Here is a 10,726-nt window from a genome sequence, read left to right as displayed (position 1 = left end):
CTGAAAGTAACTCTGTACTTTCCCGGTGGTCCTTCCAGAGTAATGAGAGGAGCCTCACTTATGCACAAACAACAAATACACGAGAAATAATTTTAAGGAACATAGCATTGAAATACTGTTATCATCTCTAATAATAAAGTCTCTCTTTTCTAACATGGAAACTGAGTTGATAATGTACTTTCAACACACAGGGAATATAAATAACCTAAAAATCAGATCTTTGAATCAAATGGAGTAATAATTCTTTACATTTATTATTACTATTTTCTCACATAGAATGGTTTACACAGAAAGTGTTCTTATAGGTAGCATCCCATTAGATACTTTCAATGTTATAAGATAGGCAGGGCAGTTACTTCTAATCCTATTGAATAAAAGAGGAACATACTCCAGGGGGCAGAGGACCTGCTCAGACAGAAAAGGTAGATTGGTGTCTTTATAACTTGATGTTAAAGGTGCCTGTTTTATATCTTTGTGAACAGATTTGTATTTTGGCTTTTCTCATTCTCTTGCTGTCAATCGAAATGTTACCCTTCCTCTGGATATATTTATGTTTCCAAATCTTACTTTATTATTCAAATTATTTTGATTAAAAGCAAAGGTAATCTACACTAATAAAAGAGAAACATGGTAATTAGCGTACGACCGCTACCCTTTTCATTGGCTAATCAGTGAGTATATGCAAATTAACTGTCAGCCAAGATGGCGGCCGGCAGCCAGGCACTGAAGCGAGCATGAGGCTTGCTTGCTGCGGACTCCAACGTTCCCCGCCTCACTTGCCGGCCTCTCAGCTGCAACTCTAAGCAACTATGTAGTATGTTGCAAATAAGAAGCTAAACAAAACCCCAGAAACCAGCAGCACTGAAAGCCAGCCGGACCGAAACTTTGTATCGATGTTTTCAGCAGCGAGGCCTCAGAGCTAAAGCTGGCCCAGAATTAAAACAAAAAGAAAAGAAAACAAGGAGCGGTTGGAAGCTTTAGTCACTCGCCAGCCGGAAAACAGCCCTCAGCCCCTCACCCAGACTGGCCAGGCACCCCAGTGGGGACCCCCACCCTGATCCAGGACACCCTTCAGGGCAAACCAGCCAGCCCCTACCCATGCACCAGGCCTCTATTCTATAAAGTAAAAGGATAATATGCCTCCCAGCACCGGGATCAGTGGAGCAGCGAAGCTCCCAGCACCGGGATCAGCGTGACAGGGGGCAGCACCCAAACCCCCTGATTGCCCTGCGGCTCTATGTATGACGGGGGCGGGGCCACAACCTCCCTATCCGCCCTGCTCTGTTCGTGACAGGGGAAGGCGCCCCAACCCCCTGATTAGCCCTGCTCTGTGCCTGATAGGGGGGAGCTCCCCAATCCCCTGATTGCCCTGCAGCTCTGTGTTTGACAGGGTGCAGCACACCAACCCCCTGATTGGCCCTGCTCTGTGTGTGACAGGGTGCAGCGCCCCAACCCCCCCACCCCCCACGGGCCGTGCTCTGTGTGGGACAGGGTAGAGCCATAACCTCTCCATCGGCCCTGCCCTGAGTGTGACAGGGTGCAGCGCCCCAACCCCCTGATCCGCCCTGCTCTGTGTGTGACAGGGGGTGGTACCCCAACTCCCCTATCGGGCCTACTCTGTGAGTGACAGGGGGGAGCTCCTCAACCCCCTGATTGGCCCTGCTCTGTGAGTGACAGGGGGCAGAGCCCCAACCCCCCAATCGGCCCTACCCTGAGTGTTGACTGAGGGTGGCATCACAACCTCCCGATCCGCCCTGCTCTGCGCATGATGGGGCGGCACCCCAACTCCCCAATCGGCCCTGCTCTAAGCCTGACCAGGGGCTGCACTTAGGGATTGGGCCTGCCCTCTGCCACCTGGGAGCAGGCCTAAGCCAGCAGGTCGTTATCTCCCGAGGGGTCCCAGACTGGGAGAGGGCACAGGCCAGGCTGGGGGAACCCCCTCCCCCTGCCCCCTGAGTGCACAAATTTTTGTGCACCGGGCCTCTAGTATTTAAAATACTTAACAGTCAGAATAATGTGAGAAACAACTGATCAAAATGGTTGCTGGAACGGGCACCAATTCATCAGGGTGTAATGGTACTTCATAAACTTTACAATTAATAAAGGTACAGTTAGGGGAAAGAATCCATGTGTTGGTTTATTTTAAATACCCTCTTTTAACTATTATTTTACTCAAGTCATGAAAAAATAATTTTGATATAATCCCATACCCAAAAGTCTTGGGAAGAAATGAGCTTGGTCCTGTACCACAGTTAATCTGGGAAGTATAGGGAAGGTAGGATAGAGATACCAGTTGGTTTTGTGTTTTTACTTTAGCAAATTTCTTACATTGCATTTTAAATATACTAAATGGTAAGTGTAAAGGAGACAGGAACATATTTTAATCTAATGTATAAAATCAATAAGTACCACATGACTCTTCAGCCTGAATATATTTATGACCACATATTCCACGTTTAACAAAATGGTTCCCATTCAAATATTCCTATTGCATTTGTGCCCCATTTTTGGCTTAATAAAGATATTCCATGTCTGAAGTATATTTCTTTCTTTCTGAAAACCAAACAATACAGCTTAAGCTTCTGGAAAGATTTCCAGGATAGGGCCAGTGGTCGTGAAACTTTCCCACATAAGATAGAATTTGGAACCAAGAAAGAAAGTTTGTGTTTAACATTATTTTCTCTCCAAATTATCATCATCCTTGCTTAACATGATCTAGTGTGGGTTTTTATTGTTATCTAGTAACTATATGAGCCAGTACATTGACTTGCTGAGAAAGGCCTATCTCAAGTGTTGCATGTGATGTGCTAGCACACATTATGAACACTTAACGTTACTTTAAGAAAAACATTTATGTCCGACTTGCGTGGCTCAGTGGTTGAGCATTGGCCTATGAACCAGGAAGTTATGGTTTGATTCCTGGTCAGGGCACATGCCCGGGTTGTGGGCTCAGTCCCCAGTGTGGAGCGTGCAGGAGGCAGCCAATCAATGATTCTCTCTCATCATTGATATTTCTGTTTCTCTCTCCCTCTCTCTCTGAAATCAATAAAAATATTTTTTAAAAGAAAAACATTTATGACAGAAATCAGGATTGCTGGATATTTTATTAACTCACGTTTATTAAACTGTATTCAATAGAAATAGAGATTATTTAGCTATTATTTGTGGCACTTTCTGAATGAAAAACAAGAATCCTCACTGAGCATAGAAAATTATCCCCTGTAATTAAATATTGCCTCTTTCCAATTCTCTTTATTTTCTCCTGGAATTCCAGTGATACATTCTTTCAACTTTTTCTTCTCCATGACTTTTATCCTCTCTTCAGTGTGTGTTGGTACTGCATCCTAGATTATTTCATCAGATTGGGCTTCCAGTCTGCTCATTCTTTATTTCAGTTCAGTTAAAAATAAACATGTGAAGACTCTATATGGTGCGTCCTGTATATGGTATCTTGTTCTTTTAAATCTCTTTTTATAAAAATTAATATGAACCCTGTCTTCATTGGAGTGCCATTGCATGCACCAAAAGATCTCAGGTTCAGTTCCTAATTAGGGCACATACCTAGGTTGTGGGTTCAATCCCTGGTCAGTGCAATTACAGAAGGCAACTAATTGAAGTTTCCCTCTCACATAGATTTTTTTCTCTCTCCCTCTCCCTTCCTTTCTCTTTATAATCAATTAAAAATTAACATGAAATATACATATGAGTATATAACTTACTAATCATACAAAAGTCATTTTTCAGTGAGTTACTTTTAGGTGCTTCTTTTTCATTTTTAATTATATATATATATTTTTAAAAATATATTTTATTGATTTTTTACAGAGAGGAAGGGAGAGAGATAGAGAGTTAGAAACATTGATGAGAGAGAAACATCGACCAGCTGCCTCCTGCACATCTCCTACTGGGGATGTGCCCGCAACCCAGGTACATGCCCTTGACCGGAATCGAACCCGGGACCCTTGAGTCCGCAGGCCAACGCTCTATCCACTGAGCCAAACCCGTTCGGCTTTAATTATATTTTATCTGCTTCTCTATGGTTAGAAATTCTAAGTCCCCTGGCTAATCATTTAGTGCTACACGTGCACACACACACACACACACATACACACACACACACTTAATTGTGGTAAAATAACAACATTACATTTGGTGTCATAATCTAATCATCATTGAATATTTTCATTTCATCTGTTGTATAATTTGCTTTTAGAGGTATTTCTAGGATCATTTTGGTCATTCTTTGCTCATATACTTAAGCTTCTTACATAATTATTTAAATATGCTAATCATTTTTTATATTCTGGTATTAGCAGTATTTGATGTCTTTGTGGGTTTGTTTCTGTGTCTGTTATTTCTATTTGTTTTCACTCATGATATTTTCCTTTTTTAAAATAATTAGGTAAATTTTTTATTGGTATTTTATTGATTCTGGAGAGAGGAAGGGAGAGAGAGAGAGAGAAAGAGAGAGAGAGAGAGAGAGAGAGAGAGAGAGAGAGAGAGAGAGAGAATATTGATGTGAGAGAGAAACATTGATTGGTTGCCTACCCAATGTGCCTGACTGGGGATTGAACCCACAACCTGGGTATGTGCCCTGACTGGTAATAGAACCCAACCCACCACCTTTTGGTGTTTGGAGGATGCTTCAATCATCCAAGCCACACGGGCCAGGGTGATACTTTCCTTTTTTAATGACATGTTTGTGATGTTTGAGTGTATGCTGCATTATTCCTGAAACTTTATCTGTAGCAATTTTTTGAGGCTCAAATTGAAGGTGAATTCTTCAAAGAGGATTCTCATTTATTTTAGTCACTTTGGAAACATTACTAACCAAGTACCACTTTAATTTTTCCATCTGGGAATTTTTTGATCAAATAAGTAGTATGACTTTGCAACAAAAAGTCACGTATGTGCTGGCTTATGGCTACAGATTTTTAGGAGAGGTTTTTCCTCCTCCTCCACCAAATGCAAAGGCTGCATAAGGGAAGTTCCTGGCTTTCTCCTTCTCTGTGGGTTTATTTCCCATTCATTATTGTAGTGAGGGGGTAGCCTGTGGGGGGACACAATTTACCTTAGATCCCTAATTAGACTCCTATCTCAGGTGAGCCCAAGACTCCACCTTGGGTTTCCTGGAAATGGAAGTGAAACTTCAAAGTTGTGATAGGAGCAGCAGAAATTGGGAGGACAATAGCCAGTTTGCCTGTCCCTTCTCTTTTAGGATTTCAATTTTTAATGAGTTTTGAGGACTGCAGATTCTTTGCTTTTGTGCCATTTTTTTTCAATAATGTGCTAGAAATATTTTCTTTATATTTCTAGGGTATCCATTATTTTAGTTCTTTCAATCAATGGACCATTCAGTGTATCTTGTCTGTCACAATGTTAGAAAATAAAATTATCTTTTCTTCCTTTCTTATGGTTTCAGTTCCATCTTTTATTTCCCATGTATTTTGGAAATGATTATTTTATCGTTTGTATCCAGTAATTCTGATATCTGAAGTGTTTGATAGTCTAATTCTATGTGTTGTGTTATTATTGTTTCTTGACCCTTGTTCATAGGTGCCTTTTTTTTCTCATGTGTTTTGTAAGTTTGGATGTGAAGTCACTGTTACTGGGGCTTCCTATGCTGAAATCTTGTGAAGGAGGCATTCCTCCATGCACAAAACACTGGCTCTGTGCACGCCCTGGAATAGCATCTCTAAGAATACAACTTTTATAGTACATATGTAGGAATAGTCGGTGCCTATATACAGAGTGGGACCAAAGTATGTTTTTAGTTGTTCATATGAAAAATAATACGATAATTAATAAATAATAATACAAGAATAAGCTCAGTGTTTTGCATACTCACAACTATAAACCTACTTTGGCCCCTCTCTGTACTTCCGTAGGTATTTTTATTCCTATTTTATACATAGGAACAGTAAATATCCTGGTGTGAGTCTTTACAGGCAAAATAATATTGTCTCTTTTTAAATATTGGCTAAGGCCAGTGCCAGCCCACCAGGAAGGCCTGAGCGCCTAGCCATCTGTCAGCAGAAGGAAAGAAGTGGTACCAACAGGAAGAGAAATGGTCTTTGACGGAGGGAGTTCTTTTAGGCTAGGCTAGTCATCCTTTGTGAGTTTTGCTTCATTGAAAAATAAAAATAAATGCCGTCTTTCATACTTTGTCCTACTTAAGCATGGCTTCATGATGCTGCAATGGAAACTTTCTTTTATGGGTGGTTGTGGGTTGTCAACATTCTACTGAATGATATTTTAATATAAATTAAACTTAATCGGATAAGTAAATGTGTTGCTTAATAAGACTAGCATTGTTATTGTCAAGATAGCTTTAAGAAAATATCTTCATGTCTGATGGAAATAACAAATAATCTCTGTTAATTCTGTAAATAGCCACTCATCTAGGGGATATTAACAGTAGAAGTAAAAAAAAAAGTGGTAAAGGATAATAATTTACTTTTATTTCTTTGCTCTTCCCCAGGAAGGGACATGTGGTTACAAAATTGGGTGGGTAATAAAGGTTTTAGGTCATTCTGTGAAGCTGTTTTCTTAATTAAGCATTATAATTACAAATACAAGGTTATTTCTGAGCACCTTCATATTTAATGTTCTTTTCTAAGTATTACGAGGAAATTAAACAAGCAAAAACAAACAAACAAACAAACAAACAAATCTTAAAAGAGCAGCAGAAAATAATCAGAATCAATTTGCATTGTCATGGTTGCTAAAGAGATTATTTTATTTTGTGGGAGTATGGGGACTAATATTTTACAGTCTTTCTGCAGAAAATGATTACTATTCTAAAATGATACCAGTGTTTCAGATCCCTTTATTGTGTTCTATAAGCAATATGCATGATCTTCTACAAACATCTTTTAACCTCTATAACCTTTAGGATCAAAAGTTGTTGCATTCCAATATTATACTTTAAATGTTTAAAGCCTAATGAATAACTCAACTAATAAGAACACTGTGTGCCATTGGATACCATGTAGCTTACTCTTTTTTGTCAATATTAGCTGAAAGGGCTGTAGAAAGGGGGTAAATGAGACTAGGTTTTTTTTGTTGTTAAAACAATAGAATTTATAAGAATAAATTGTATTTATCTCTGGGAAGTATTTGAGGTATATGCTTAGAAAAACAAGGCCATTCATTTCTCTTGTTCTTTAATCCAAGTCTCTGTTAGTGCTTTTCCCAGCTGTCATGGCCTAGTAGCCTGCTGAGGTCTCAGGTGGAGAAGCCATGGTTGCCCAGCTGTTCTAGAAAATCTGCAGAATTCATTATCTAGCTGTGGGCAATGTAGAGGCTATCAGTATAGCCTTCTTTTAATAAAACCTATGCTACAAAAACAAACTCACATGGCAATCTTGTAGATCATTATTCACACTCTTGAGGGTTGGAGGAGGGATTTAGGAAGGGAATTACCTTGAGATTCCTGCAAAAAAAAAAAATCAATCTTCCATGTGCAATAAAACCCAAATAGACCGCCACATTAATTTTGACAGAATTTTCAGGACGACTTATTGAGAAAGTAAGTACATTGAATTCTTCCTAGTCAATTTTTAGGCAGGGGCTTTTTACTGTAATTGAAGAGATCTTAAACATTTTTATTCCATATCGTATCTTTCTTTCCCTCAGATCTCAGGCAGGAGTTTTAATTCCAGTTATTAAATATTTATTAATAGTCGTTTCTCTATTGAATTTCTTTCATTACCACCAAAGAATGGATTTTTGTCCAGGAAATTGATTTGTTACAGCTTTTTAGTGGAATGATTTATAGGCTTATAATACAAAAAGAAGAAACCAGTAGAATATTGGGTGGCTACTCTTAAAAATGTTACTTACTCCTATAAATATTGCCTTTCAAATCATAACTGCTTTTATTCTCTGTGTTCATGGGCGCGCGTGCATGTGTGTGTGTGTGTGTGTGTGTGTGTGTGGTGTGTGCGCGCACATGCACCCCCCTATTCTCTCCCCCCCCCCCAACACACACACATTTTGTTACTGCAGTGGGGATAACAATGATATATTTCCTCAGTTTTAAAAGGGGATTTTTATATCTAAAACTGGAATATTGATATATTGATGAGGTATACACATGGGAATGTGAACTATAGAGTTGTGTCTTTTATTAGCAGTTGCTAGACTGGAATGCTTTCTAAAGTCAAGTTCAAATTTCTTCTAAAGCAAAGAAAATTATTTACCTTCAGAAGCTAAAGGACAGGAGCTGGATTGGAGACTGTCGCACAAACAAATGTTAATGCAGTGGAATGTTGTCTACTCCTAAGTACATTAATTTTCTCTTTTGCTATTCCAAATGCCCAATTAAATTCTTCAATGTTTTTTCCTTCAGGAAAATCACGTGAGAGCATAGAATTAGTTTCATCTGAAGCAAGACTATATTAACCTGTTATTTCTGGGCTGCATTTGTATATTTTATATACTGATTTTAAAATGATTCAATAATGAATTTGCAAGTCATGACATAAAGTAATACTATCACTGCACTGAAATATGTGGTTAAATGAGGGCTGATTTTTAAACCAGGATTATCTTTTAATGGTTTATAATCAAGTTTTCTTAACTATACATTTTTTACAGTATTTTTTTTTCTGAATGCATTTTCTTATTTATTTATACTACTAAAATAGAAATGAATTTCACATAAAAAGTCAGAGGTAGAGCTATGCAGATTGGAAATATAAGTGAAAAGATTGGAGATATAAATGGAAAATGCTTACCACTTCTTTTAAGCATGGAACAGACTGTTGAATCTCAAAGGGAAGGTGGGGGTGGGTGGGTGAGTGGGAAAAGATCAACCAAAGAACTTGTATGCATATAAGCATAACCCATGGACACAGACAATAGGGTAGTGAAGGCCTGGGGCAGGGTGCAGGATGGGTGGGCTGGAGGGGTTCAATGGGGGGAAAAGGAGGACATATGTAATACTTTTTTTTAAAATTTGGTTTATTGCTTAAAGTATTACAAAGAGTATTACATATGTCTCCTTTTTTCCCCCCTTCTTGACATTCTCCCAGCTTCCCCTATCCCCCAGTGTCTTATGTCCATTGGTTACGCTTATATGCATGCATACAAGTCCTTTGGTTGATCTCTTACCCACCCCTCCTCCTGCCCCCCAACCCTCCCCGGCCTTCCCACTGTAGTTTGACAGTTTGTTCGAGGCAGCTCTGCCTCTGTACCTATTTTTGTTCATAAGTTTATAATGGTCTTTATTATCCATAAATGAGTGAGATCATGTGGTATTTTTCCTTCGTTGACTGGCTTATTTCACTTAGCATAACGCTCTCCAGTTCCATCCATGCTGTTGCAAATGGTAAGAGTTCCTTCTTTTTTACAGCAGCATAGTATTCCATCGTGTAGATGTACCACAGTTTTCTAATCCATTCATCTACTGATGGGCACTTAGGCTGTTTCCAGATCTTAGCTATGGTGAATTGTGCTGCTATGAACATAGGGGTGCAGATATCCTTTCTGATTGGTGTTTCTGGTTTCTTGGGATATATTCCTAGAAGTGGGATCACTGGGTTAAATGGGAGTTCCATTTTTAATATTTGAGGAAACTCCATACTGTCTTCCATAGTGGCTGCACCAGACTGCATTCCCACCAGCAGTGCACGAGTGTTCCTTTTTCTCCACATCCTCTCCAGCACTTGTCATTTGTGGATTTGTTGATGATAGCCGTTCTGACAGGTGTGAGATGGTACCTCATTGTTGTTTTGATTTGCATCTCTCGGATGATTAGTGACTTTGAGCATGTTTTCATATGTCTCTTGGCTTTCTGAATGTCCTCTTTTGAAAAGTGTCTATTTAAGTCCTTTGCCCATTTTTTGATTGGATTGTTTATCTTCCTTTTGTTAAGTTGTATGAGTTCCCTATAAATTTTGGAGATTAAGCCCTTATCAGATATGACGTTGGCAAATATGTTTTCCCAAGAGGTGGGTTTTCTTGTTGTTTTGTTGATGGTTTCTTTTGCTGTGCAGAAGCTTTTTATTTTGATGTAGTCCCATTTGTTCAGTTTCTCTTTAGTTTCAACTGCCCTAGGAGCTGTATCAGTGAAGAAATTGTTTTGGCATAAGTCTGAGATTTTGTTGCCCTTGTATTCTTCTAGAATTTTTATGGTTTCCTGTCGTACATTTAAGTCCTTTATCCATTTTGAGTTTATTTTTGTGTATGGTGTAAGTTGGTGGTCTAGTTTCATTTTTTTTGCATGTATCTGTCCAACTTTCCCAACACCATTTATTGAAGAGACTGTCTTGACTCCATTGTATGATCTTGCCTCCTTCGTCAAATATTAATTGAGCATAGTGGTTTGGGTCGATTTCTGGGGTCTCTATTCTATTCCATTGATCTATATGTCTGTTCTTGTGCCAGTGCCAGGCAGTTTTGAGAACAGTGGCTTTGTAATACAGCTTGATATCTGGTATTAAGATCCCACCTACTTTGTTCTTCTTTCTCAAGATTGCTGCAGCTATTCGGGCTCTTTTTATTCCAGATGAATTTTTGGAGCGTTCGTTCTAGGTCTGTGAAATATGCTGTTGGTATTTTAATGGGAAGTGCATTGAATTTATAGATTGCTTTGGGTAGTATGGACATTTTAATGATGTTGATTCTCCCAATCCATGAATATGGTATGTTCTTCCATCTGTTTATGTCTTCCTCTATCTCTTTTTTCAACGTCCTGTAGTTTTCTGAGTAGAGGTCTTTT

Source organism: Myotis yumanensis, unplaced genomic scaffold (assembly GCF_028538775.1).
Source record: "Myotis yumanensis isolate MYYU_CA2020_CCGP unplaced genomic scaffold, mMyoYum1.0.hap1 SCAF_3, whole genome shotgun sequence".
Classification (NCBI taxonomy): domain Eukaryota; kingdom Metazoa; phylum Chordata; class Mammalia; order Chiroptera; family Vespertilionidae; genus Myotis; species Myotis yumanensis.
This window is presented reverse-complemented; position numbering follows the sequence as displayed.